Genomic DNA, 26,324 nt, shown 5'->3' on the forward strand with positions numbered 1-26,324 from the left:
TGTGCACCACTCTAAAACAAAACATATTGAAATTCGATACCATTTTATTTGTGACTGCTATGAAAAGAACTTAATTCAATACCAAAGCTTTTGATAAAACAAGATTCAAATTTTTCCTTGGTTTAAATGATTTAGAATCATGAGCTGATATCCCAAAGCTCGGGTAATCATTTTATGTTTTTGTACAGTTTTTATTTGTTAAATTTTTTCTTTCTTTCATATTTTGGTGTTTATGGGGTGAAAATTGGGAAAATACAAAAATATTTTGATTTCTATATGTACAGATAAAATCCAAAAACATTCAGATATATTAAAATTCAAAAAAATTGAAAATGCGCTCCTCAAAATGAGTTTTGAAGGAAAAAGGGAAAATGATAGTCATTGTTCATTCATATTCTAAATTTCAGGAAAAAATAGGCATAAAAGACATGTGTGCTTAAATGTTTTATTGCATTGGTAGGTCTTAAACAAACAAGTAAGATAGAGTATGTGATATAAACGTAATATTGCCAAATTGAACGAGGTGTTAGTCTCTTACAAAGTCTTAATGATAAAGGAAAAAATGTAATAGCATGTCATACACAACCCTTAAATCTGTTTGATCACCATAAATATTACAAATTTAAGTAAAGCATCTAGTTAATGGTTAACACTGCAACGGTGTATGGTTTTATGGCTTTAAATCATGTATTGATGGCATGCTTCGAGAATTATGGACTCCATTGGGTCTTTATGTGGTTTTCCATCTGGGTATTAACAAATGTGAATATTAAATTGCTCAAAAGGCGAACCCACAATTTTACTACCCATTATATAAGTCATTAAACTTGATCACTATTGTACTTTGTACAAAATTCACTACTAACTTGATCAAACCACACTGTGAGTCATACAACTGTCCCTCCCTTTCTCGCGTCTTAATACAAGTAAGAAACGGACCACAGGGGATACAGTGTATGTAAGCCATGCTGATGAAATCATGCATATCCATCTGTGGGAAAGGAATTCAAAGTATTGTTTGATAACGGTGGTATATCTTGTAGTGGGGATTATTTGCTAGATTGCTAAAAATAAAAACAAAGAATTTTGATCAACTGATTTCAAGGTTTAAATCAAGTTGGGGTGATATGGTAAATATCAAATTAAGCATGAGTCAAGATTAGAGGCTGATAGTTTTTAATATCTTGTGCCCTAACTGAACTTTTAATCATATCATAGAAATTCATGAAATACTTGTTACAAGATTTAAGGGGATAACAATAACAATGACTGACTTAACACTAGTCATAATAAAGCTGAAATATAAAACTATTATTGATGGATTTCTTGATCAATATGATTCACTGCTCAACTAAAAAAAATGTACTACTTTCGTAGTTTACATTTCAATTTTCGTTATTTGCTTACTTAATTTTTGTTTTAGTTTTTAAAACATTTTAAAATTCGAAAAGATTTTATTTATAGATTATTTTCGATTGCCAAGCTAAGTGGATAAATGACTAAAAAAAAAAGATTTTCCCACGATTTTAAGTTAAGTTTGTTAATATAAGCATTTTGACGTAAAATTTTTACCTTTGGGTAAATTTTTAATGTATTTTTAATGTAAATATATCAAAAATTAGGTTTTGATAGTTAATTTAATGGTTTGAAATGGTAATAATTCCATTTTTAAGGTAATCACACCATTTGTTACTATTATGTAACGAATGAGCACCCATTCATTAATATAACAATGAATGCATCACATTCGTTACCCATTCACATTCGCTTATGCTATATGGTAACGAATGAGTTTTTATTCGTTAAAATATTTAAATGAATGAGTAACGAATAAAAGCTTATTCGTTATTCTTAACGTTTGAGGGACATTCGTTAACTGTATTAACGAATGGACAGACGAATGAAAGGTCATTCATTTAATTATTAGTCACGAATGAGGCTATTCGTCGCCTAGGGGTTTGTGCCAAGTTGTACAAGGTATATAAACCCTAGATGAACGAATGGACTCCCATTAATTTACAATTATTTGCATTGAGAATTGAGAAAACAAAGAGAAACTCTAGCCAATTTTTCCAGAAATCTTAAAACATCGATTTAGAACTGTTGAGTGATTTTATCTTGGTCAGAAGGTGAAGATGAAGTCATTGACTGTTTTATTATGAAATTTGATTCAGTTTTGAGGGTGTAATTGGACATAACTCATGACGAATACAAGTATGTTCAATTGACAATTGAAACTAAACATATTAATCAAATAAATGGTTTAGTTTTGTTGACAATATCATATCGATGATTTTGGTATAATTTTTAATGTATAAAATTGATACTTAAAGAGAATTGCAGGTTCAAAATGCATGGCTGACTATTAGTGTTCATGTTAATTTTTACATTCATTCTATTTATTCGTGTTATTGATAATGAATGTCTTCACATTCGTTGCTCTATGTAACGGATAAGAGTCATTCGGTAATTTGTTTAACGAATGAAGATTAATTTGAACGAATGTGTTCTTTCGTTTAATGTTATTAACGAAAGAGGCCATTCGTTGATAATTTTAATGAATGAAGTAGTCTATATTAACAAATAAGAAGCTAACAGTTTGATCAGAAACCAAATATTTACCAAGAGTTGGTAAATTTTAGATTTTTATAGTATACAACCAAAACTAATGTTTGGTTTTTACAATTATGGCCAAGGAAATTAACGTACATGCTCATGTTCAAGAAGAGCAACCTGATGTTCAGAAAGCAGAGGAAGAAGCTCATGTTGTTGAGTGGTCGTATGACAAGAAGCACAATATTTATGCCTTCTTAAATGAAGATTTCTTCGGGAGGTTGATGTTTGGAAGTATTATCGTTTCTCAAACGATCTTGGATATTTTAGGCTATCTTTTAATATGTTCCAATATACTTCAGTATTATCCAATCATTTTGGAATACTGCCAAGTATAACTCACACGAGAAGCGGATTGAGGCGGAGATTCAGGGAAGGAAGATCTTTATTGATGTTGAAGTAATCCGAAAGGTCTTACAAATTCTTGATACGGTGGATGATCGTTGTGAGTTGGATAATGACATTATTAAAGGGTTATTCAAACATTTAAAGTATAAAGGCGAGCTTGAGAAGTCCCAATACAGCAAGGCATTTCTTTGCGAGCATCATAAGTATCTATTGCATGTAGTTATACATTGTCTCGATGGGCATAAAGTCGGTTTCAATGAATGTTGTATTATGCTGCAGTCTGCATTTGTCGCTTTGGTTTTGAACAAACCTTTCAACTTCTCAGAGCTTGTTTTCTACTATATGAAAGAGAATTTTACTGCATGCCATGTAAAGAACAAATTCTTAATGTATTCAAGGTTCTTTTAGCTAATTATTGACCACTTGGAACCAAATCTGATGAAAGACCTAAAGCTGACTGATGATATTATGGTTCTAGAAAATATGAGTGAAGAAAGGATGAGACGTTTGAGAACTTATCATGGTCAAACTCTTGAGAACAAGCCAAGGTTTAAGATATTAATCGGTCTTGTTGCTCGAGATGAGTATGTCGCTCCACCTAATGATCGTTGGATCCACAATGATTTGGATTCTGAAAATGAAGTTGGTGAAGGTGGGAACGGTGATGGTAGTGATGGAAATGATGATGGTGATGGACATGGTGGTCCTAGTGTTGCAGCTCGTGAAGCTGCTGAACGTATGGATAAGGGAAAGGTAGTAGCAAGTGATAAGCCTGCTAACCCATCGAGGTTCTGGTGTTGAGATTTTTTGAAATCTTAACCATGTCCAACTGTTAATGCAATACCTCAACAAACACTGGTGGTCTCTACTCCAACTAGTACCCCGGTAGTTACATTATCTACCATTGTTTCAACTAATCCAAGGTTCGCATCCATTCCGCAAGCTATGCTATCTCCGATACCAACTCCTCAACAAACTGTTGCTAATACAAATCCTATTCAACAACCTATGCAACGACCGGACTTTTATTTCATGTCATCAATCATCCAGAAGGTCCGATGCAGCTTGTTAATCCTACGATCTTCAACTTGCCAATCCAGCCACATATAAAATGCATTTGTTGAACTTGATACATTTACAAGAGAATCAGATGACAACTAATCATTTATTTTAAGAGCAAATGTGTGCCAATCAACGTAATATGGTGATCCATCTATTTTATGTTCAACGCGAAACCGAGAGTTACGAGCACTAGTTACTACTCAAGGGAGAAAATCAAGAAACAGGATGAAGTTATCCTTTAGCTTACATGTAAAGATGATAGGGTAAAGAATCTGAAGGGTTATGATGACGAAGACAAAGACCCCGAGGCTGGTGCAAGTGGTAATCATCAACCAAGTGCTGGTGTATATGGATCTGGTGTTGGCACTGGTGAGGATTCGGGAAAACAATTAGTGGTATATTGTGATACTACTAATGTGCAATCGATTGAGTAGGTGAAGGCAAACATGATCATGTATATGGATTATGATAAAGTTTTTGTGATGAGTATGGTGAATGTAAAGGATATTGAAGAAGGTGAATTTGTTGACCATTCATCAACAAAAGAACAAATCGCCTTGCTTCTTGGTTTGAACCAAGAAGACGTGGATGAGTTAGAGAAAGAGGACAACGTGGGGGTCATAGATGATGAGTATATGAGATTCAATATGAGTATTCCAACTGGGAATACGTCGTTTAATTATGAAGATGTTTAGGTTGAAGATAAAACAGCTGAGGAATATCCTGATTTGTACACACGTACATATACCGTTGAAGGAATTCCGTTTTTCACTATAGAGAATTATCAGGCAATCAAAGAGTGTTTGGAGAAAGAAAATAAGAAAAAGAAGAATAAGTACAAAGTAAGTGAGACGCATATGAGAACGTCGGTTGATGATGTGTTCACGGGAATGTTTACGCACAATAAGTCAAGGATTAACAAGCTTATTGGTGTGTTAAGGTATGCTGAACAAGAGGATAAAAAGAAGACGAAGGCTCGTGCTACAGCCTATCAGATGAAGAAGTTCGCCTTGCCTCGAAAACGGTGAAAGGTGATATTGTCTAATGGTTATACACCTCGGAGTTGAAGGTGTGTATGGTTAAATGGGAACATGGCATACAATATTGTTAAAGCACAATGTTTAGTGCTAAGGTCTTGTATTTTGTATGTAAAATAGAATAGGAATTATGTAAAGCATGTAATGGGCGCATATGTACATATACGGACGTATAAGTACATATGTGACATTCGTGACAAAACGAGGTATACTATATTCATTACGTAACAAGTAAACGATAAATCGGTTAATTCGTAGTGCTTAAACGAGTAACCCACCGATACTAAATATGACCCGTATACATACTGAGGGGTCATATACGAGTTATATATATGTTATAGAGGCTAACATATTGATATTTAGGCCCCAGTACGTTTAAAACTCTTTAAACGAAAAAGGTTTCGTTTATTGATACGCTATAAGCTTAAACGCAATCGTTAACATCAAAACGAGCATTGTAGCATCCATTAAGCCGAAAAAGATTTATAAAACACTTATATGACATGTTCTAAGCAATCCGTGAAAATATTTTTGATTTTTACAACGAGTTATGTGAGAACTGTCCAACCAGTTACAAGAATTACTGGACAGGGGTTTTATCCGACCTAGTTACTCGCCGTGGGGAGCACCAGTGTTATTTGTAAAGAAGAAAGATGGGAGTTTTCGAATGTGTATTGATTACCGGGAATTGAATAAAGTGACTATAAAGAATAGATACCCTTTACCTCGAATTGATGACTTGTTTGATCAGCTCCAGGGTGCGAAGTATTTTTCAAAAATTGATCTTAGATCTGGTTATCATCAAGTAAGAATTCAGGAAGAAGACGTACCAAAAACAGCTTTCCGAACTTGGTATGGTCACTACGAATTTTTAGTTATGCCGTTTGGGTTGAAAAATGCACATGCAGTGTTTATGGACCTCATGAACCGAGTTTGCAAACCTTACCTTGACAAGTTCGTGATAGTGTTTATCGATGACATTTTGATATATTCGAGAGGTAAGGAGGAACACGAACGACATTTGCGGGAAATCTTAGAATTATTGAGGCAAGAGAAGTTATACGCAAAGTTGTCCAAATGTGAATTTTGGCTACAAGAAGTACAGTTTGGGACACATTGTGAATCAACAAGGAATCCAAGTCGACCCCGGTAAAATTGAGGCCATTAAAAATTGGCAAGTGCCTAAGTCACCAAGAGAAATTCGTCAATTCTTAGGACTAGCCGGGTATTATAGAAGATTCTTTGAAAACTTTTCAAGTATTGCCCGACCTCTAACCCTCCTAACTCAAAAAGATCGAGCGTATGAATGGGGAGAAGAACAAGAAATGGCCTTCCAAACGTTAAAACAGAAGTTATGTGAGGCTCCAATATTAAGCCTTCCAGATGGAACTAATGAATTGGTGGTATATTGCGACGCATCTCGTAAAGGTTTAGGATGCGTACTGATGCAAAGAAAGAAAGTAATAGCATATGCTTCCCGACCATTAAAAGTACATGAAAAGAATTATACGACCCATGATTTGGAATTGGGAGCAGTTATCTTTGCATTGAAGATTTGGAGACATTACTTGTATGGCACCAAATGTACCATCTATACTGATCACAAAAGCCTGCAACACATATTTGATCAGAAAGAGCTAAACATGAGACAAAGGAGATGGGTAGAACTGTTTAATGATTATGATTATGAGATTAAATACCATCCGGGTAAGGCCAACGTAGTAGCTGATGCTTTAAGCCGAAAAGACAGAGTCAAACCATTAAGGGTACGAGCACTCGGAATGATTGTTCAAAGTAGCCTAACCGAACAAGTTCGTGTTGCACAAGATGAGGCTTTGAAGGCAAATCAGCTAGAAAAAGAAGAACTACATGGGAATGAAAGGAATTTTGAGAAGAAAATTGATGAGGTATATTATTACAAAAACCGGGTCTGGATTCCCACACTACATAAACTCCGAAAGTTAATTCATGCTGAAGCACATAAGTCCAGATATTCTATTCATCCAGGTACTGATAAAATGTATAAAGATGTTAAAGAATTTTACTGGTGGCCTGGTATGAAAAAGGATATAGCCGTGCATGTAAGTAAATGTGCAACATGTGCAAGGGTGAAGGCGGAATATCAAAAACCTTTGGGAATGTTACAACAACCCGAATACCACAATGGAAATGGGAACAAACTACCATGGATTTTGTGACGCACCTTCCTAAAACCTCCCGAGGACACAATGCTATCTGGGTAATTGTTGACCGATTAACCAAATCCGCACACTTTATTCCCATCCGTAACAACTACACCACCAAAAAACTTGCTCAAATTTACATCGATGAAATTGTATCCCGACACAGAGTACCTCTTTCGATTATTTCAGATCGAGACAGTCACTTTACTTCACATTTCTGGCAAGCAGTACAAGAAGCATTGGGAACCTGAATCGACCTAAGTACGGCTTACCATCCCCAAACTGATGGTCAATCCGAACGAACCATCCAAACCTTAGAAGATTTACTTCGTGCTTGTGTACTGGACTTCAAAGGAAATTGGGATCAACACCTCCCGCTCATTGAATTCTCTTACAATAACAGTTATCACAGTAGTATACAAGCAGCACCTTAAGAAGCTCTATACGGGCGAAAATGTAGATCACCACTATGTTGGACGGAAGTGGGTGATACCCAAATTTCAAGGTCAGATTTAATTCAGGAAACCACCGATAAGATTCACCAGATTAAGCAAAAATTGAAAGCTGCCCGCGACCGACAAAAGAGTTATGCTGATATTCGCAGAAAACCGTTATCTTTTGAAATAGGTGATAAGGTGTTTTTAAAAGTATCGCCATGGAAGGGGGTGATAAGATTTGGAAAGACTGGCAAACTAGCCCCAAGATACATCGGACCTTTTGAGATTATTGCAAAAATTGGTCCCGTAGATTACCGATTAAAACTACCCTTAGAACTGAGCACTATTAACGGCGTGTTTCATGTATCGAATCTGAAAAAGTGTTTGACTGATGAAACGACAATAGTACCACTGGAAGATGTTCAGATCAACGAAAAGCTCAACTTCGTAGAGGAACCAGTAGAAATTGTAGACGGGAAAACCAAACAGTTACGACACAACAAAATGTCATTGGTAAAAGTTCGGTGGAATTCAAAACAAGGACCCGAATATACTTGGGAACGAAAGGACGAATTCCGAAAACAATACCCACACCTATTCCCTAAGAAGAAAACCGGTGACACATTAAATTTCGAGGACGAAATTTCTTAACGGGGGGAGAATGTGACATTCGTGACAAAACGAGGTATACTATATTCATTACGTAACAAGTAAACGATAAATCGGTTAATTCGTAGTGCTTAAACGAGTAACCGACCGATACTAATTATGACCCGTATACATACAGAGGGGTCATATACGAGTTATATATATGTTATAGAGGCTAACATATTGATATTTAGGCCCTAGTACGTTTAATACTCTTTAAACGAAAAAGGTTTCGTTTATTGATACGCTATAAGCTTAAACGCAATCGTTAACATCAAAACGAGCATTGTAGCATCCATTAAGCCGAAAAAGATTTATAAAACACTTATATGACATGTTCTAAGCAATCCGTTAAAATATTTTGGATTTTTACAACAAGTCAGTACGTTTTTCTTATTTTACAAAAAGAAGCTGAAAAACACTCGTTTTCGTGCTATTTCTCACACCCGAATTAACTTTCTTGCGAAAAACCGGACCTGAATTAAATTTTGGACCGAGGCCAAACCTGGACACGCAAAACGAAGATGTAATGGGCCAAAATAAAGACCCATTGGGCTTTTACTTCTTCCGTACGCAAATAAAAGGGAACCCCCCTTTTGATATTATATATATATATGCCATTTTACTAGAAGTGTCTACATCCCAAACCAAACATAAACGTACCAGCCCTTGGTCTTGAAGTTTTCTACCAGAAACTATAAAGGTACGGATCAAATAACAATTTTTAATCTTGTTTTACTCAACCTATGATCATATAAACATGTTTTGATTAGTGTTAAACATGTTTAACCATCCAAAAACCCTAAAAATCAACTAAAATTATGTTTTCATGTTAAACATGTCTACGAAGCAGAAACATATTGATTTTTGGTCAAAAACGCGGATTAGAACATGAATACAACGTTTTTACGGTTTAAAAGTTCGGTTTGAACCCAAAACCGAAACCCTAATTATCAAGGCTGTCACATGGATGATTTATGCTTGGTTTGATTCTATATGATATGTAGATACACTGAGTTTGCAACCCGAGACCCGGAGAGTCGTTTAAGCTAGCAAAACTCATCGAAAACCGACAAGGTAAACCCGTAACACTCGTTTAGGGGTTGTTTAGTATTAGGTTGTGACGTGCTTGTTTTTAGCTTGTGAAAATTTTCAGAGACATTAGGGATCATTTAAATGAGTCCCTGTTCAAATTTGGTAATTTTTCGATAAACGGTGAATATTTGGTGAATTTATTTCCGATTATGAGCGTGTAACACCCCGTAACCGCAGCGGAAACGTAAACGGGGTGCGACAGACTCGTCTGATATCAACCACATTGTTTATAAAGAAAACTGAATACATTAATATACTTCAAATTACATTATCTTGTATTTCATTACCGTCTAGGTGATACACACATCATTAAATACGATACACAATTCTATTTGTTGTAATGTATCCTAACATCCTGCATGCAAATCTTACACACATCAAGCACTTAGCACGTAAGCAATCACTTCATCTTAATTGTACCTGAAAAGCATGTGAGAAAACGGGTCAACTACGAATAGTTGGTGAGTTTCACAATTCGAGTAAACCATGATAAATCATTATCATAAAATAATATTATTATCGATGTAATTATGCTGAGCCCACAAGTGAAACCTCTGACTATCACTCACAACCCCCGTGGCATATCCCCCGCCCACGGACCCGTGGCATATCCCCCGCCCACGGAACTGCCCCAAACCGCTATGTCTAACATTACATAGCAAAATATTTATAACACCCAAAATAGACATGTGCAACTGGCTGGGAAACATCAGCAAATCCATGCTGGACCAGTTGGGTTTGTCAGACCAATAGTACTATCCACACTCTACCGGCTTTCAGTTAATCACTCGTGTTCTGGGGCCTTAGAATGTTAGCAACTCAGACAATTACCATCTTAGTACATTTCCGTACAATTCCCGTACAATAAAACATATATAAATCCACGCAAATCCATGCGTTCAGTATGTACTTAAACATTTCAATAGTAACATGCTTCCGCCCCGGGAAAATATTTGAAAACAATTCAGAAAAAGGGGCTCGTGAAACTCACCTTAGCACATGCAAGCAGGTAACAACAATCATTATCAATTAACACGTCCAATCTGTAATATGATCCCTACGATCGTTATTATACACTTATTGTTTATATAATCTTTTAACCGTATCAACCGGTACATCTGGGGACACTGTTAACCCAGTACTGTACCCGAAATATTTATCCGGACTCAGATTGTGATATCGTTTAGAGTTCCATGGTCACAATTACTATTAGTCGTTTTTCTCGTTTTCCGTGCCTAGCACGGTTATCCGTTTTTATGTTTCAAAAATGAGTTTGGTCACACACGACCCGAAAATAATGGTTGACTGATAAATTAATTAAAGATTTGAAATTATAGCTCGGTTTAGACGTCCCGATTGGCCGCGGGACCCGTTTCCGTCTTTGGCGTACCGGAAACTGTTAAAATAGGTTAAAATTACTCAAATCATCCGAATTATTTTCGGATGATTCATTTTTACTTGTTTAACTCATTTATATGAAAATAGTCCATTTTTAGGGTTTTTATACACCAGTCAGCTCGCTTAAGCGAACTTTACCGGTTCACTCGTTTTAAGCTTTAAAAGTTTGTTTTTGCACAAATAATTATCCGTTTAATCTCGGATCTTGAAATTTCGCACAAAAGACTTTTTGACAGTGGGGAATTTTATAAAAATATTTCCAGAATTAATTTTTATATTTAAAATTTATTTATCTATTTTTAAACACCATTAAACACTAAATATGTCGTAAATCCAAACGATCTTAGAAAAATCCCAAATTTCTCCTGGATGTCCCCTGCCATCCACATAGTCCCTTGTAATTTTTCCAGAACCAAAATCTTCTTTTACATGCCATTTTCACTAAAACCGAGCTAGAAAACCCTAGAACTCGTTTAACTGAAAAGCCTACTTAGACTTCTCCAACTGACCTCAAATTTTGTGTGTGACTTATAAATGATATAAAAAGCTTATTTGAAATTTTCCAGAATTTTTCATAATATTTAACTATTTTTCACCATTTTTGGCCAAAACTGAGCATTAAATTCACCAAATATTCATCCTTTATCCAAAAATTACAAAAAATTCACAGAACTCATATTTTCATGTATCTAACACCTCTGTATAATTTCATTACCTAACTCTACACGTATCACAATCTGTCAAAATATCCCAAAACCGAACATAACCGAATATACCTTTCGTTTTCCGCCACTACAAGCTACAAACTCGTCTTTCCGCCTTATCTACCACTAAATAAAGAACCTACAACCAACATACCACAATACCAAGCAAGTTACACTCACGATCAAGCCTCTTACACTATAGTTTCGGTTATGATTCAAAAACAAAGATTTAAACCGTAAAAATTCGTTTTTGGTCCGTTTAACTCCTTTCTTGGACCAAGATCCCTTGTATAACCCGTATACATCACTTGATAATGCAAGAATCGGTTTTCATCTTTGAAACCTCATTTTCTTTCAAATGAACTCAAGAAACGAAGATGGAAACGTGATTAACTCGATTCTTTACCTTGTTTTCTTGCTACAAACTTTCGATTTTGGATCATGATCTTGAAGAGGTTGATGAATGTTGAGAGTTTTGATGAGATAAAAGAAAATGGAATGGGGAATGACCCCCTTGGGTCCGATCGGTTAGATAGGGGGTGGGGTGGGACCCACTTCTCTATTTTTAGCCACACAATTGGATTCCCGTAATCCGGATAATGTTTTGGATAATCTGGTTCAGTTCGTTTTTCGGTTAAATGTCTGATTCGGCTTAAAACGAGGTTAAAACGGTCGTTTTTCGGCTTAAAAATGAAATTTATATAAAACCGATTTAAAAACTTAAACCATGACATTTATTAACTTAAAACGTCATATTATTAATAATTGCGCATCTTTTTCGGCTTGATCGATCGTCTCTTGCTTGGTTTGGTATTAAAGGTTTCGTTTAACGCACCGACATACTATTAAATCTAAATTCTTTTTCTGTGCTTTAATCCACTAATCCCGAAGCTTTAATACTTCGTAACATCACTAAATATCATATATCTCGTCTATAATTGAACCCTCGATTCGTTCGGGTTTCAATAACTATCGATCGATTGATCGCATATTCAATACGGTGAATTATATATTCACGTACAATCAATACAATGAACCATGTATTCTCGTATAATTACTATGGTAATTCATGTACCCGACATTAAATACGACGTAACTATTGTCTACCGGTTAGGGTATACTTGGTTTCGTCGGAATCGTTACATTCTCCCCCCGTTAAGAAATTTCGTCCTCGAAATTTTACACGCCCACTATCCCCTTTCGAGAGAAAGGTGGGGGGGTTTTTCCTTCAGAATTCACCCTCGCGTTACCAGGTATAATCTGGTCCTCGCTGTGAATTCCACTTAATCTTAATCAATAAAGCTTGGTATGTCCAAACTGTTTAGTTTTCCCGTCTACTATCTCTACGGAATTACTTATGATATCAGGCATGTCTTCTATGAGTGCCTCCATTACTGGTACTTTCGTTGCCTCGTCGCTTAGGTACCTTTCAATCCGTATACATGGCAAAACATCATGTATAGTACCTAGCCCCTGGAGTACTTTAATCGATAAACTAAATGACCAATCATGGAGATAGTCTCATGAGGTCCAATATATTAAGGAGCTATTTTCGGTTTTGCCAAACCTCATATCACCTCTCTAAGGTGATGCCTTAAAAATGCCTTGTCACCTCTTTCCAGTGACAATGATTTCCTTTGAATGTTGGCATAAATCCTTTGCCAATCTCGCGCTGCTTTCAACTTGTCTTAAATATTATAAAATCCGATTGGTTGTTTCTCGAATCAATTCAAATCTTATGGCTTGAGTGACGCCCATTTTCAATTTAACAAATTGGTGATAATTACTTCACCCATAGAAAGCTTCAAGCTCTCGATGCTTCCTTTCCCGCCTTCCAATAATGGAAGTAGGATGACTATCTCGATCTGAGATAATGGAAAATGGTACTCCACGACGAGATACCATTTCACCATCATGAATTTGGGCGAGAATTCATTGTGGTAATCGTCATGGATTGGAATGAAATGCGAGGATTGGTTAATCGATCCGCGATTTCCCAATTTACCTCATGCCTTAGATATATCTTGGGAATTTGCGTCCCGAAATCCATTGTAATTTATTCCCACTATCATCGGCGAATTTTCTGTCGTTGCGGCGTTCCCTATGGTTTTCGGTGTGCAGCCTTATCTCTTGCATAACTCAAATATTCACCAACATACGTAACCATATCTTTCTCCAACTCGGCCATTAATAAAATCCTTTCAGATTTTCGTATCATTAATAGTCTAATCCGATCCCGGATGTATGGAATATTTCGATCTATGCGCTTCGTTCATGATTAATTCACGAAGGTCATGGAGGGTCGGGATCCAAACCTGATTTTTTTTTTTTTTGAAGTAGAGAATTTCGTCCACGCGCTGTTCGAAATTCTTCTCATTGCCGTAAAGTCCCTCCTTTTCCAATTGTTCCTCTTTCAACGCCTCACGTTGAGCGACTCGAATCAGGTCCGAAAGGTTCGATTGGACTATCAACCCTAGCGCTTTCACTCGCAATGGCTTAACCCGATCTTTCCTACTCAAGGCATCGGCTACGACGTTAGCCTTGCCGGGGTGATAACGGATGTCACAGTCATAATCGTTTAACAACTCGACCCATCTTCGTTGCCTCATATTCAGTTCTTTCTGATTGAATATGTGCTGAAAACTTTTATGATCGATGAAGATGGTGTACTTCGTACCGTAGAGATAATGTCTCCAGGTTTTAAGTGCGAAGATAACCGCTCCCAGTTCTAAGTCGTGAGTAGCGTAATTTTTCTCGTGTACTTTTAACTGTCAGGAAGCATAGGCTATAACCTTATTATTCTGCATCAACACGCATCCTAACCCTCTACGCGATGCGTCACAATACGCGACAAAACCATCGTCTCCATCGGGGAGACTTAAAATCGGCGCTTGGCACAATTTTAATGGTATCTATCTTATTTGGATCTATGTGAAATCCTTGTTGCTTTACAACATGACCAAGGGATTATGCCTTCTTTATTCAAAATCACATTTCGAAAACTTCACGTACAACTCCTCTTGCTTTAACACTTCCACAATTTTCCTTAACCGTCGTTCGTGCTCTACTTTACGTTGCGAATATATCAAAATATCATCAATGAATGCCATGACACGTTTGTCAAAATAAAGTTTACAGACTCGGTTCATGAGGTCCATGAATACTACCGGCGCATTTGTTAGCCCGAAAGGCATAACTAAGAATTCATAATGGCCGTAACGAGTCCGAAACGCTGTTGTTGCAACGTCCTCCTCTTGGATTTTTCATTTGGTGATAACTATTTCTAAGATCAATTTTTCTAAAATAAATCGCCCCTTGCAGTTGGTTAAACAGATCATTCACTTCGAAGAAGTGAATACCTATTCTTGATCGTCACTTTATGCAATTCTCTCTAACCAATACATATCCTAACACTTCAGTCCTTCATTTCCCAAATAACACTGGTGCACCCCATGGTGACTAACTAGGTCGTATGAAACCTTATCCAATAATTCTTGCATTTTAGTTGGTGCAAGTCGGTAAGATGCTTTAGCAACAGGGCCAGCTTGAGGTATTAAATCGATTCTAAATTCGACATGTCGGGTTGGCGGTAATCCAGGAAGTTCTTCTGGGAAAACTTGTGAAATTCGCGTACCATCGGGATATCTTCTATATGTTTTCTTTTAAATACTTTGGCAATCGCGTTTGTTAAATACACCACGTCTTCTTGTCGTAAATATTATAACACCTCAAGATGAGATTAGAGTGGTAACATAATACCGTACACTTTTCTCTGTATCAAATCGCTTCATCGTCCGAAGGAGATCTTCTAATCATCTTCTTTTCATATTTGATTTCAGCTTCATGTTGAGTTAGCCAATCCATGCTAACTATTACGTCAAAACTTCTTTACTTTACTGGTCGTAGGTCAATAAGGAAAGGTTAATCGTTCAGAATAATAAGACAATTCCGAACAATTTAGTTAACCATTAGGGATTTACCGTTAGCGATTCTACAGTATAGGGTTCTATAGTTTCACTAATCGGTATCTTTCCAAAGGGTAGGAGATTAACAGGAATTAACTACTATCGACGACCGTAAAAATATCACTGGTGCCTATTGATTTAAAACCACAACATATTTAATACCACCTTTGGATCATGACGTGCTTTATTCAAATTACTCACAAAAGCACGGCTCTTTGCTTGATCAGAGGTTGATGCTTGTCATGAGGTTCGTCTTCCAACGACACTTTGGTTCAACTTTGGGCAATTTCTCTTGAAACTTTCTGTACTGCCACATTCATAGCAAGTACAACTGTTTGGCATAATTTGATTTCTTTGGATGGATGGTTATTGAAGCTGTTGGGTTCGGAGTGGTTGAACACGGATGGGTTGGGGTTGCCGATTCACATGGCTTCAATTGGTTCTACAATTGGGCATTACGTCCATCTTTACCACACCTGTGGCCTGCTATCACTCGACATTCTTCTTCCTGCCGATAACCATATTTTCCACATTTAGGGAAGGACCCTACATGCGGTTCATGTTTTCACACCAGAACTAGTCTTAGTATAATTCTGGGTTGTAGGACATACCTACTTATTCAAAAGCCTATCTTGCACTATACCTTTATCACTTCTCTTCTTTAACACCCGATGTCTCACCTAACGTCCTTCCAGTCCGCTTCCCATAGAGTTAAATATATCGATGCTGGCTTGTGACACAACCATTCCAAAGGTTGTATATTTTACAGGATTGACTATACTCCTTATTGATGAAGTTAGTCCCCAATATAGCGCTCACTTCGCTTAGTTTCAGGAGTAAATAGCCATGTTACCAGACATGACAATTCCTTCAAACGATTAGCGTGTTCTAAGTGATCAGCACACAACATTTCTATCTTCCATAGCTCAGTTTCCAATCTCTGAACTTAATTACTCGAATAAAAGTGCTCTAGCACAAGAATTTTAAATGCTAACCATATCGGCTGAGTAATAATTTTCTAACTATAATTTCGTACCATCGTGTTCCATCACGATACAACATAATCTACCAACATATCTGTAGCATATTTCACTACACAATGTTCTAGACTCTTACCAATATCCTTAACCATTTCGGTCTTTTCTATCCACTCGCTAATCTATTCCTCCCTTTACCATCAGTAAACAATTAATAATCCCCTTAACACAACCGATAAACATATCCTTCATACCGGATCTAATTCATTACGACTACTATTCATGTTTAGTTTATAACTAATACTTGTAGTCATATTAGTATCCGGTGGGACATTATCACTCTTAGTAATACCATTAAGAATTGAAATATTCATTTTCATGTGATTGCTCGATCTATAATTATGCGATCACATTCGCATTAGCACTAGCAGTGATCTGTGATACGACATTCGGTATCATCATCTGCTATCTTTGAGCAATCAACTGAATCATATCAATCTCCATCATTGGAGTTACTCTTTTACGTCATTCTGCCGTACTCATACCGTACGCAGTAATTAATACTAATCTCACCGTATAACTCGTTACCAGCTCAATCATAACAGCAGGTACACATACACACCAAATATTATCATACATATTACACATACCAGTATCTAGTATATATGTCCCACAAGTATAATAACATACGGACTTAACCTGACGTCGGTTAACGTTTAAATATGTATCATAACCCTTGTCACCAACTGACATATAGGTCATTCTCAACAAAGATTAATGTTTAATATGCTTGATTTCAATATCCTTCTGCATGTCAGCATAACCGATACATGCTCACCGTGAGCACCAAACGATTACGTACCACGGAGTTATAATATCCGTGTCTATTTGTATATCCGGCATACACGGTATACCACCTACGAACGAACAACCCACTAGGCTATAATGATTCCAACACCTCTTTGTGTATGGGTAATCATTCTATTCGAGTATACATGGGTATGGGCATCTAACGGATGTAAGGATAGCATAGGGAATTGCAAGGTTCAAGGTAATCGCGCAACATGGGTTGCCTTCAAATATTATCAATTACTATTATGGGGAACTTTATCACTTGCTCAGTCAATGTCCTCAGGCGTTCAAGGTTCGCTAAAATCGGTAACTCTCGATCTGGAGGTGGTATGTCTCATATGTTTGAGAGTGAGAAACACACATATATATTTCTATATATATTATTTTTATCTGCTCATTTACTATCAAATTTATTATTATTATTATTATTTTATTTCATTTTATTTATTTATTTATTTATTTACTTTTTTTTTTACCTTAATGGAATAGGAATGGGTTCAGGTGCAGATCCGTCCGTACGTGAGGGTCGGCGGCTCGGGTGAACATTGGTGGTTATTAGGATATACGGTACCGGTGTTGGTAGGGTAAGGGATTTATCACTTTTGGTTGGGAGTGACGGTTACTAGATATTTCTGGTTAATGTCAAACGGGAGGTCTAACTTGGTGCTATCATAGCTGTGACCCGATAAGTCAGACTTATCATCAACCGATGCTCTAGGAATTCCAGCATCCTCGGTACTTTTATTATTCCATCCCCCGGTTCCTTATCCGGGTCTCATTTCTCAATACATGTACCCACAAGATATGTACATACATATATATATACACATTAGCACGTATAAATAATATCATATACTTTACACATATGTTGCCATTTTTACCTATTAATGTCCCCAGTGACTTCCCCTGAATTCCCTCGTGCGGACAAGTCTGTTATTATGTTCCGGACCATAATAACTCACTTGTCCATCCAAGTTCATCCAGATCCCGTCACCATATATTATTAGTTGATATTCAGATCCTATAATACTTGAGCTACTAGTTATATTTTAGGTATCTTTTAAAGACATCCTAATTCTTTTATAACCAATGGCTCTGATACCAACTTCTGTAACACCCCGTAACCGCAGCGGAAACGTAAACGGGGTGCGACAGACTCGTCTGATATCAACCACATTGTTTATAAAGAAAACTGAATACATTAATATACTTCAAATTACATTATCTTGTATTTCATTACCGTCTAGGTGATACACACATCATACAATACGATACACAATTCTATTTGTTGTAATGTATCCTAACATCCTGCACGCAAATCTTACACACATCAAGCACTTAGCACGTAAGCAATCACTTCATCTTAATTGTACCTGAAAAGCATGTGAGAAAACGGGTCAACTACGAATAGTTGGTGAGTTTCACAATTCGAGTAAACCATGATAAATCATTATCATAAAATAATATTATTATCGATGTAATTATGCTGAGCCCACAAGTGAAACCTCTGACTATCACTCACAACCCCCGTGGCATATCCCCCGCCCACGGACCCGTGGCATATCTCCCGCCCACGGAACTGCCTCAAACCGCTATGTCTAACATTACATAGCAAAATATTTATAACACCCAAAATAGACATGTGCAACTGGCCGGGAAACATCAGCAAATCCATGCCGGACCAGTTGGGTTTGTCAGACCAATAGTACTATCCACACTCTACCGGCTTTCAGTTAATCACTCGTGTTCCGGGGCCTTAGAATGTTAGCAACTCAGACAATTACCATCTTAGTACATTTCCGTACGATTCCCGTACAATAAAACATATATAAATCCACGCAAATCCATGCGTTCAGTATGTACTTAAACATTTCAATAGTAACATGCTTCCGCCCCGGGAAAATATTTTAAAACAATTCAGAAAAAGGGGCTCGTGAAACTCACCTTAGCACATGCAAGCAGGTAACAACAATCATTATCAATTAACACGTCCAATCTGTAATATGATCCCTACGATCGTTATTATACACTTATTGTTTATATAATCTTTTAACCGTATCAACCGGTACATCTGGGGACACTGTTAACCCAGTACTGTACCCGAAATACTTCTCCGGACTCAGATTGTGATATCGTTAAGAGTTCCATGGTAACAATTACTATTAGTCGTTTTTCTCGTTTTGCGTGCCTAGCACGGTTATCCGTTTTTATGTTTCAAAAATGAGTTTGGTCACACACGACCCGAAAATAGTGGTTGACTGATAATTTAATTAAAGATATGAAATTATAGCTCGGTTTAGACGTCCCGATTGGCCGCGGGACCCGTTTCCGTCTTTGGCGTACCGGAAACTGTTAAAATAGGTTAAAATTACTCAAATCATCCGAATTATTTTCGGATGATTCATTTTTACTTGTTTAACTCATTTATATGAAAATAGTCCATTTTTAGGGTTTTTATACACCAGTCAGCTCGCTTAAGCGAACTTTACCGGTTCACTCGTTTTAAGCTTTAAAAGTTTGTTTTTGCACAAATAATTATCCGTTTAATCTCGGATCTTGAAATTTTGCACAAAAGAATTTTTGACAGTGGGAAATTTTTTAAAAAAATTTCCAGAATTAATTTTTATATTTAAAATTTATTTATCTATTTTTAAACACCATTAAACACTAAATATGTCGTAAATCCAAACGATCTTAGAAAAATCCCAAATTTCTCCTGGATGTCCCCTGCCATCCACATAGTCCCCTGTAATTTTTACAGAACCAAAATCTTCTTTTACATGCCATTTTCACTAAAACCGAGCTAGAAAACCCTAGAACTCGTTTAACCGAAAAGCCTACTTAGACTTCTCCAACTGACCTCAAATTTTGTGTGTGACTTATAAATGATATAAAAAGCTTACTTGAAATTTTCCAGAATTTTTCATAATATTTAACTATTTTTCACCATTTTTGGCCAAAACTGAGCATTAAATTCACCAAATATTCATCCTTTATCCAAAAATTACCAAAAATTCACGGAACTCATATTTTCATGTATCTAACACCTCTGTAAAATTTCATGACCTAACTCTACACGTATCACAATCTGTCCAAATATCCCAAAACCGAACATAACCGAATATACCTTTCGTTTTCCGCCACTACAAGCTACAAACTCGTCTTTCCGCCTTATCTACCACTAAATACAGAACCTACAACCAACATACCACAATACCAAGCAAGTTACACTCACGATCAAGCCTCTTACACTATAGTTTCGGTTATGATTCAAAAACAAAGATTTAAACCGTAAAAATTCGTTTTTGGTCCGTTTAACTCCTTTCTTGGACCACGATCCCTTGTATAACCCGTATACATCACTTGATCATGCAAGAATCGGTTTTCATCTTTGAAACCTCATTTTCTTGCAAATGAACTCAAGAAACGAAGATGGAAACGTGATTAACTCGATTCTTTACCTTGTTTTCTTGCTACAAACTTTCGGTTTTGGATCATGATCTTGAAGAGGTTGATGAATGTTGAGAGTTTTGATGAGAAAAAAGAAAATGGAATGGGGAATGACCCCCTTGGGTCCGATCGGTTAGATAGGGGGGTGGGGTGGGACCCACTTCTCTATTTTTAGCCACACAATTGGATTCCCGTAATCCGGATAATGTTTTGGATAATCTGGTTTAGTTCGTTTTTCGGTTAAATGTCTGATTCGGCTTAAAACGAGGTTAAAACGGTCGTTTTTCGGCTTAAAAATGAAATTTATATAAAACCGATTTAAAAACTTAAACCATGACATTTATTAACTTAAAACGTCATATTATTAATAATTGCGCATCTTTTTCGGCTTGATCGATCGTCTCTTGCTTGGTTTGGTATTAAAGGTTTCGTTTAACGCACCGACGTACTATTAAATCTAAATTCTTTTTCTGTGCTTTAATCCACTTAACCCGAAGCTTTAATACTTCGTAACATCACTAAATATCATATATCTCGTCTATAATTGAACCCTCGATTCGTTCGGGTTTCAATAACTATCGATCGATTGATCGCATATTCAATACGGTGAATTATATATTCACGTACAATCAATACAGTGAACCATGTATTCTCGTATAATTACTATGGTAATTCATGTACCCGACATTAAATACGACGTAACTATTGTCTACCGGTTAGGGTATACTTGGTTTCGTCGGAATCGTTACATAAACATTCAAAGTAATCTTGTGATATCTCATCTCATAATGATTTCCACTCATTGTGTCAAAGAGTAGATAACGATTCAAGTCATATGGATCCTCATTCATGCAGGTCTTTTTAAATACTATAAACGCATTGCCAATATTCTTACATTGCCGAGGTGGGATGTGCGTACATTGGCTAATAGACCATTCATGAATTGTGGTGGAGACTAGATAGCTGATTGGTTCTATAGGAATTTACTACATGAGGTAAAGTATGGGTTTAAGTACTTCAAGCCGCAAGTTCCAACACTCAAGTAAATCGACGAGATTGATCCTATAAAGGCTGGAGGATGTTGGTGCTTAAGGTAAAACCTCCTCTTACTTTGAAGAGAGTTCCTATGAAGACCTTTCCCCAAAGTCTTTACAAGAAATTCAATAGGTGGTATTAAGATAAATGAACAAGTGAAGTCGTGATCGTGTTAATGAATGAAGACTACGAATGTGCTTATTCGTTAGTTTAATGTATTCATGTTAACGTATGTTAGTGAATGATTCTCATTCACTATGGCATGTATAACGAATGAAGTCTTTGTCTACAAATACCCTGTAAAGTATTGATTAATTATCAGTGCTCTTTATTAATCGTTTGATCCCTATTATGCTATCTGATTTACCTCTCAACACACACAGTGCACACACTAAAATAACATTGATCGTAAATCATATTAGCGAATAGATCCGTAATAGTATTATTGTCGTAATCAATCGTATATCGGTTTCACAGGATGTTTCGGGGTTCCGAACTCCATTGAGTCTTTACGAGGTTTCTCATATGGTATTCATTTCGGTGAATATTATTATGGTCAAAATGGGGTTCCTATATAAGTTATTAAACTTGATCACAAATGTACTTCATTGAACAATATCACTACTAACTTGATCAAACCATGCTGTGAGTCATACATGGTCCCCTTACTCACGTCTTATTACCATTAAGAAATGGACCACAAGAGACACGATGTATGTAAAAATACAGATGAAATCGTGCATACTCATCCATGGGAAAGGACCTCGGGGTATTCCTTGATAATAGAGGTATGTCATGTAGTGGGGATTATTTGCTTGATTGTTATAAAAATCTCAAATCGTGGCTTTCTGGTGGACTTGCATGTTTAGGTTTAAGCGGACAGCAATATCCTTGATCGTCTTACCCAAATTCTTCATAAAAAGCCAAATTTGTGTAATGAATTTTGATCTAACTTGTTCTAAGGTTTATGTCAAGTTGAGATGACATGCTAAAAATCAAAATAAGCCTAAATCGAGATTAGAGAGTTATCGTTTCTGATATTTTGTGTCCTAATTGAAACTTAAAAAGTATCATTGAAATTTTTGAATATTTTTTTATAAGGCTTAGGTGGAAAATAATACCAATGACTAACTTAACACCGGTCATAATAAAGCCAAAATATAAAACCGTGATGGACGGATTTCTTGATCAATACGATTCTCTGCTCGAATTCGCAAAAATATATATTGCGTATTGTAATTTTTGTTTAGTTTGTTTGATAGTTGATTATCTGAATATTTCAAAAACTCATTGTGTGTGTTCATATAAAATAAGAAAAATTCAAAAAGATTTTATAGTTTGCTTTATTTTTTATTATCGAATTATGCGAATTGAAAATTTGAAAAAGATAAGATTTCACCCACGATTTTAAATTAAAAGGTTTAAATTAAGAACTTTAAAGTAATTTTTAAAGTAATAAGTATGAAAATGGCATCAAAAAGTTGGTTTTAATAGTTGATTTAAGAATTTTACAAGGGTTTGTGATGGTTAAACCCTACATTCATTAGTTTACTATTCATTCGTTATAACATCGTAACGAATGAGTAGGCATTCGTTAATTAAGTTTGACGAATGTGCTTCATTCGTTAACAACTCACATTCACTTTTGCTACACATAACGAATGAGAAGTCATTCGTTGTTTTTATAACGAATGAATGGCGAATGTAGAGTTATTCATTATAATTATAACAAATAAAGGGTTATTTGTTATGTTGTTATAACGAATGAAACCGTTCATGTGCATTGGGAAATGTGATGGGCTGTACGGAGTATATAAACTCTAGTAAACAAATGAAAACTCAATCGTCCACAACTTTATATCAATTTCTATTTACCATTTATTATAATATTTTAACCTTGTAATTTGATTTTATCTCACCTCAATTTCACAATTGAAATGCTACAATTTTATATCAATTTCTCTCTAAATTTCATAAGGTCCTCATCTAATCAAACTCGATTCATTAAAATCTTCATTTAACCTTGTTCAAATCTATACTCTTGATCTTAAGAATTTCATTTCTAATAGTTAAAATATTTAAAGGTTTCGCATGTTATTTCTCATTTTTATGATTGGTTTTTAATTAAACTATTAATTAAATCATTCACTTAATTTTGTTGTTGATATTTTTGTACATTTATAAAAATCTTGTTTGCTATTTTTATTTGTTAAGTTCACAAAAGTTCGTTGGTTATCTTATAGTCCGGTTCTCAAGGGTTTCGTTTTCTTTCAATTTTAGGATGTTATAAAATTTCACTATTTTCATTAATCAAACTAGAAAGTTCACATTATTGTTTTATTTGAAATATTTCATATATTTATGATCTTCCGATTTTACCTTTAAAGTTTTAATTAAAATTTTATTTTCTCACAAAGTTATGTCATTTAAATGTTCTATAGCTCACACGATGGGACGAATTATGTGGACCATCCGACGATAAAAGTAATTATGGTTTAAAACATAATTATCTAAGTCCTTGCATGGAAACCATAGTACGTATTATTGTGTGTCCTAATATAGGACCGAAACTAGTTTTGGGTAACGGTACAATGTAAAGTTGATAAGGACACGGTGGATACGCCGCGGGTACATCTTATATATAAGTGCCCTTATCGGATTTTCATTTGGAGCGTTGCTCTGACTATTCAAAGTTCCATGTTATGTTAAAACTTTAAATTTTATTTAAAAAGTTTTTCCCTAAAATTTAATTATTTAACACAATTTTGTTTTACTTTCCTCAAATTTGGGGAAGAATTTATGTCAGGATCAATTTTATCTTACTATCAACCAGGTAAAAAACAACTTAATGTTGACAAGACGGTTACGAATAAGCATGTAAAGACCCAATGATTTCTAAAGGCGGAATCAATAGTAATCAACATGTTGCTAAAATATCACAAAGAAGACAAACACTTAAGAGACTCAAAAGAATTCCGTTGACATTAATCAGTAATACAAATGAATAACTTTAGGTTTCTAGGTAGAATTTCAGGTGCGGATACTTTCCGTACAAAGATATTATGTCTGCTAAGAAAGTGACTAATCAGCCGTATTCACCATTGTCATAAATGTGACAAAATATTTCCTTAAATAGGCACATCTGATACCTTCTAGAAACCATAATGATTGCTAAAATATTCAAAAGTATTCAAAATACTTACAAGTGTCAAACAGGTCTCCGAGTAAGCTTTTGTCTTTATCGATCAGACCTTGTAATCCATAAGTGTGCTGGAATAGTTCTCCGAGCAAGATTTTACTTATAAATATTTTCCTAAGAAAATATTCTTCAAGCATACTTCAATCTTCATGATATAATCAAACTTTTCTAAAAAATATCCTGCGAACAAACTTTTTCTTCTTGATCTCTTCAACCTTTTGTTAAGAACTTATTCTAGCTAACTAAGTGTGCTGGGGGTACTTTAGTTTGCTCGAGGTTGAACCTTGATCGTAGAAGTCCTTAGTGTAAGTTCTTTAACTTCCCACAAGTGTGGTTGAGATCATCATTATCGAAAACTTACTCGACCCACCAACTTACTTGGTTTAAGCTTGGCTAAGTCAAAGGTTTGCTCTGAAATAAACCTTGCTCGACCGAAGAACAACCTTGCTAGATGAAGTGTAGTTTGCTCAAACCAAACACTTAGAAGAATTCCAGAAGATAACCTTGCTCGATGTAAGATACCTTGCTTGATTATGCATTAGGCCTGCTCGAAGTGCCTAGTTTGCTCGTATTCCATTCTTAGCATATTTCTTGAGGAGGTTGAGAAGATTCCAATCTTCCTTGATCATTTTTTATCCCAACAATCCCCCTAGATTGGAACAAACTTAGATGCACCAAAACACATCTACATTACGTTCACTTTTTAAAATAAACATCAAATTCTTTAAAGTATTAAATTACATTACTTAAAAGCAAAAATATCACATATTCAGAATTCTGTCACTAGGACATTACAAATAAAAACTAAATAACCAAACATTAATTAGCTCCTTGAGCTTCTTCTTTCTTATGTTCTTCTTTCCAGCCTCACTACTGCAGCCTTTTGTTGAAAGATTGAGATCTCCACATGGAATGGATGTTCATTAGGAAGGTTCCATCTCATGATATCATGTAGATCATCCATATAGAGATACTCCAGATTGGTGTCTTCTTGTATAATTCCCAGGGCAAGTCCCTCAGAGTTTCTCAAGATAAAACTCTTGGTTTTCTTCTCAAAGTGAATCTCATAAATTTTTCCATTTTTTTGTGTCTTTGAGTTGGGCCTGCTCATTTGTCATTTCATATTGATACACTCTTTCATATTGGCATAAGTATTAGTGATTTTCTTGGACTTGCCAAAGGATAATTACGTCATTCTTATGTCACTTATTCTCCTCTGCCTTTTCTTTTCTCAGCTTTAGTGTATTCCATTTTTCTCTTCTTGTTTAATAAAGGAAATCCTCCCCTTGATTGATCTTTCAGGTAATTGGACAAATCAATC

The sequence above is a fragment of the Bidens hawaiensis genome, unplaced genomic scaffold (assembly GCF_021521415.1).
Source record: "Bidens hawaiensis isolate Kalapana, Puna unplaced genomic scaffold, B.hawaiensis_p1.1 tig00015770_1, whole genome shotgun sequence".
Classification (NCBI taxonomy): Eukaryota; Viridiplantae; Streptophyta; class Magnoliopsida; order Asterales; family Asteraceae; genus Bidens; species Bidens hawaiensis.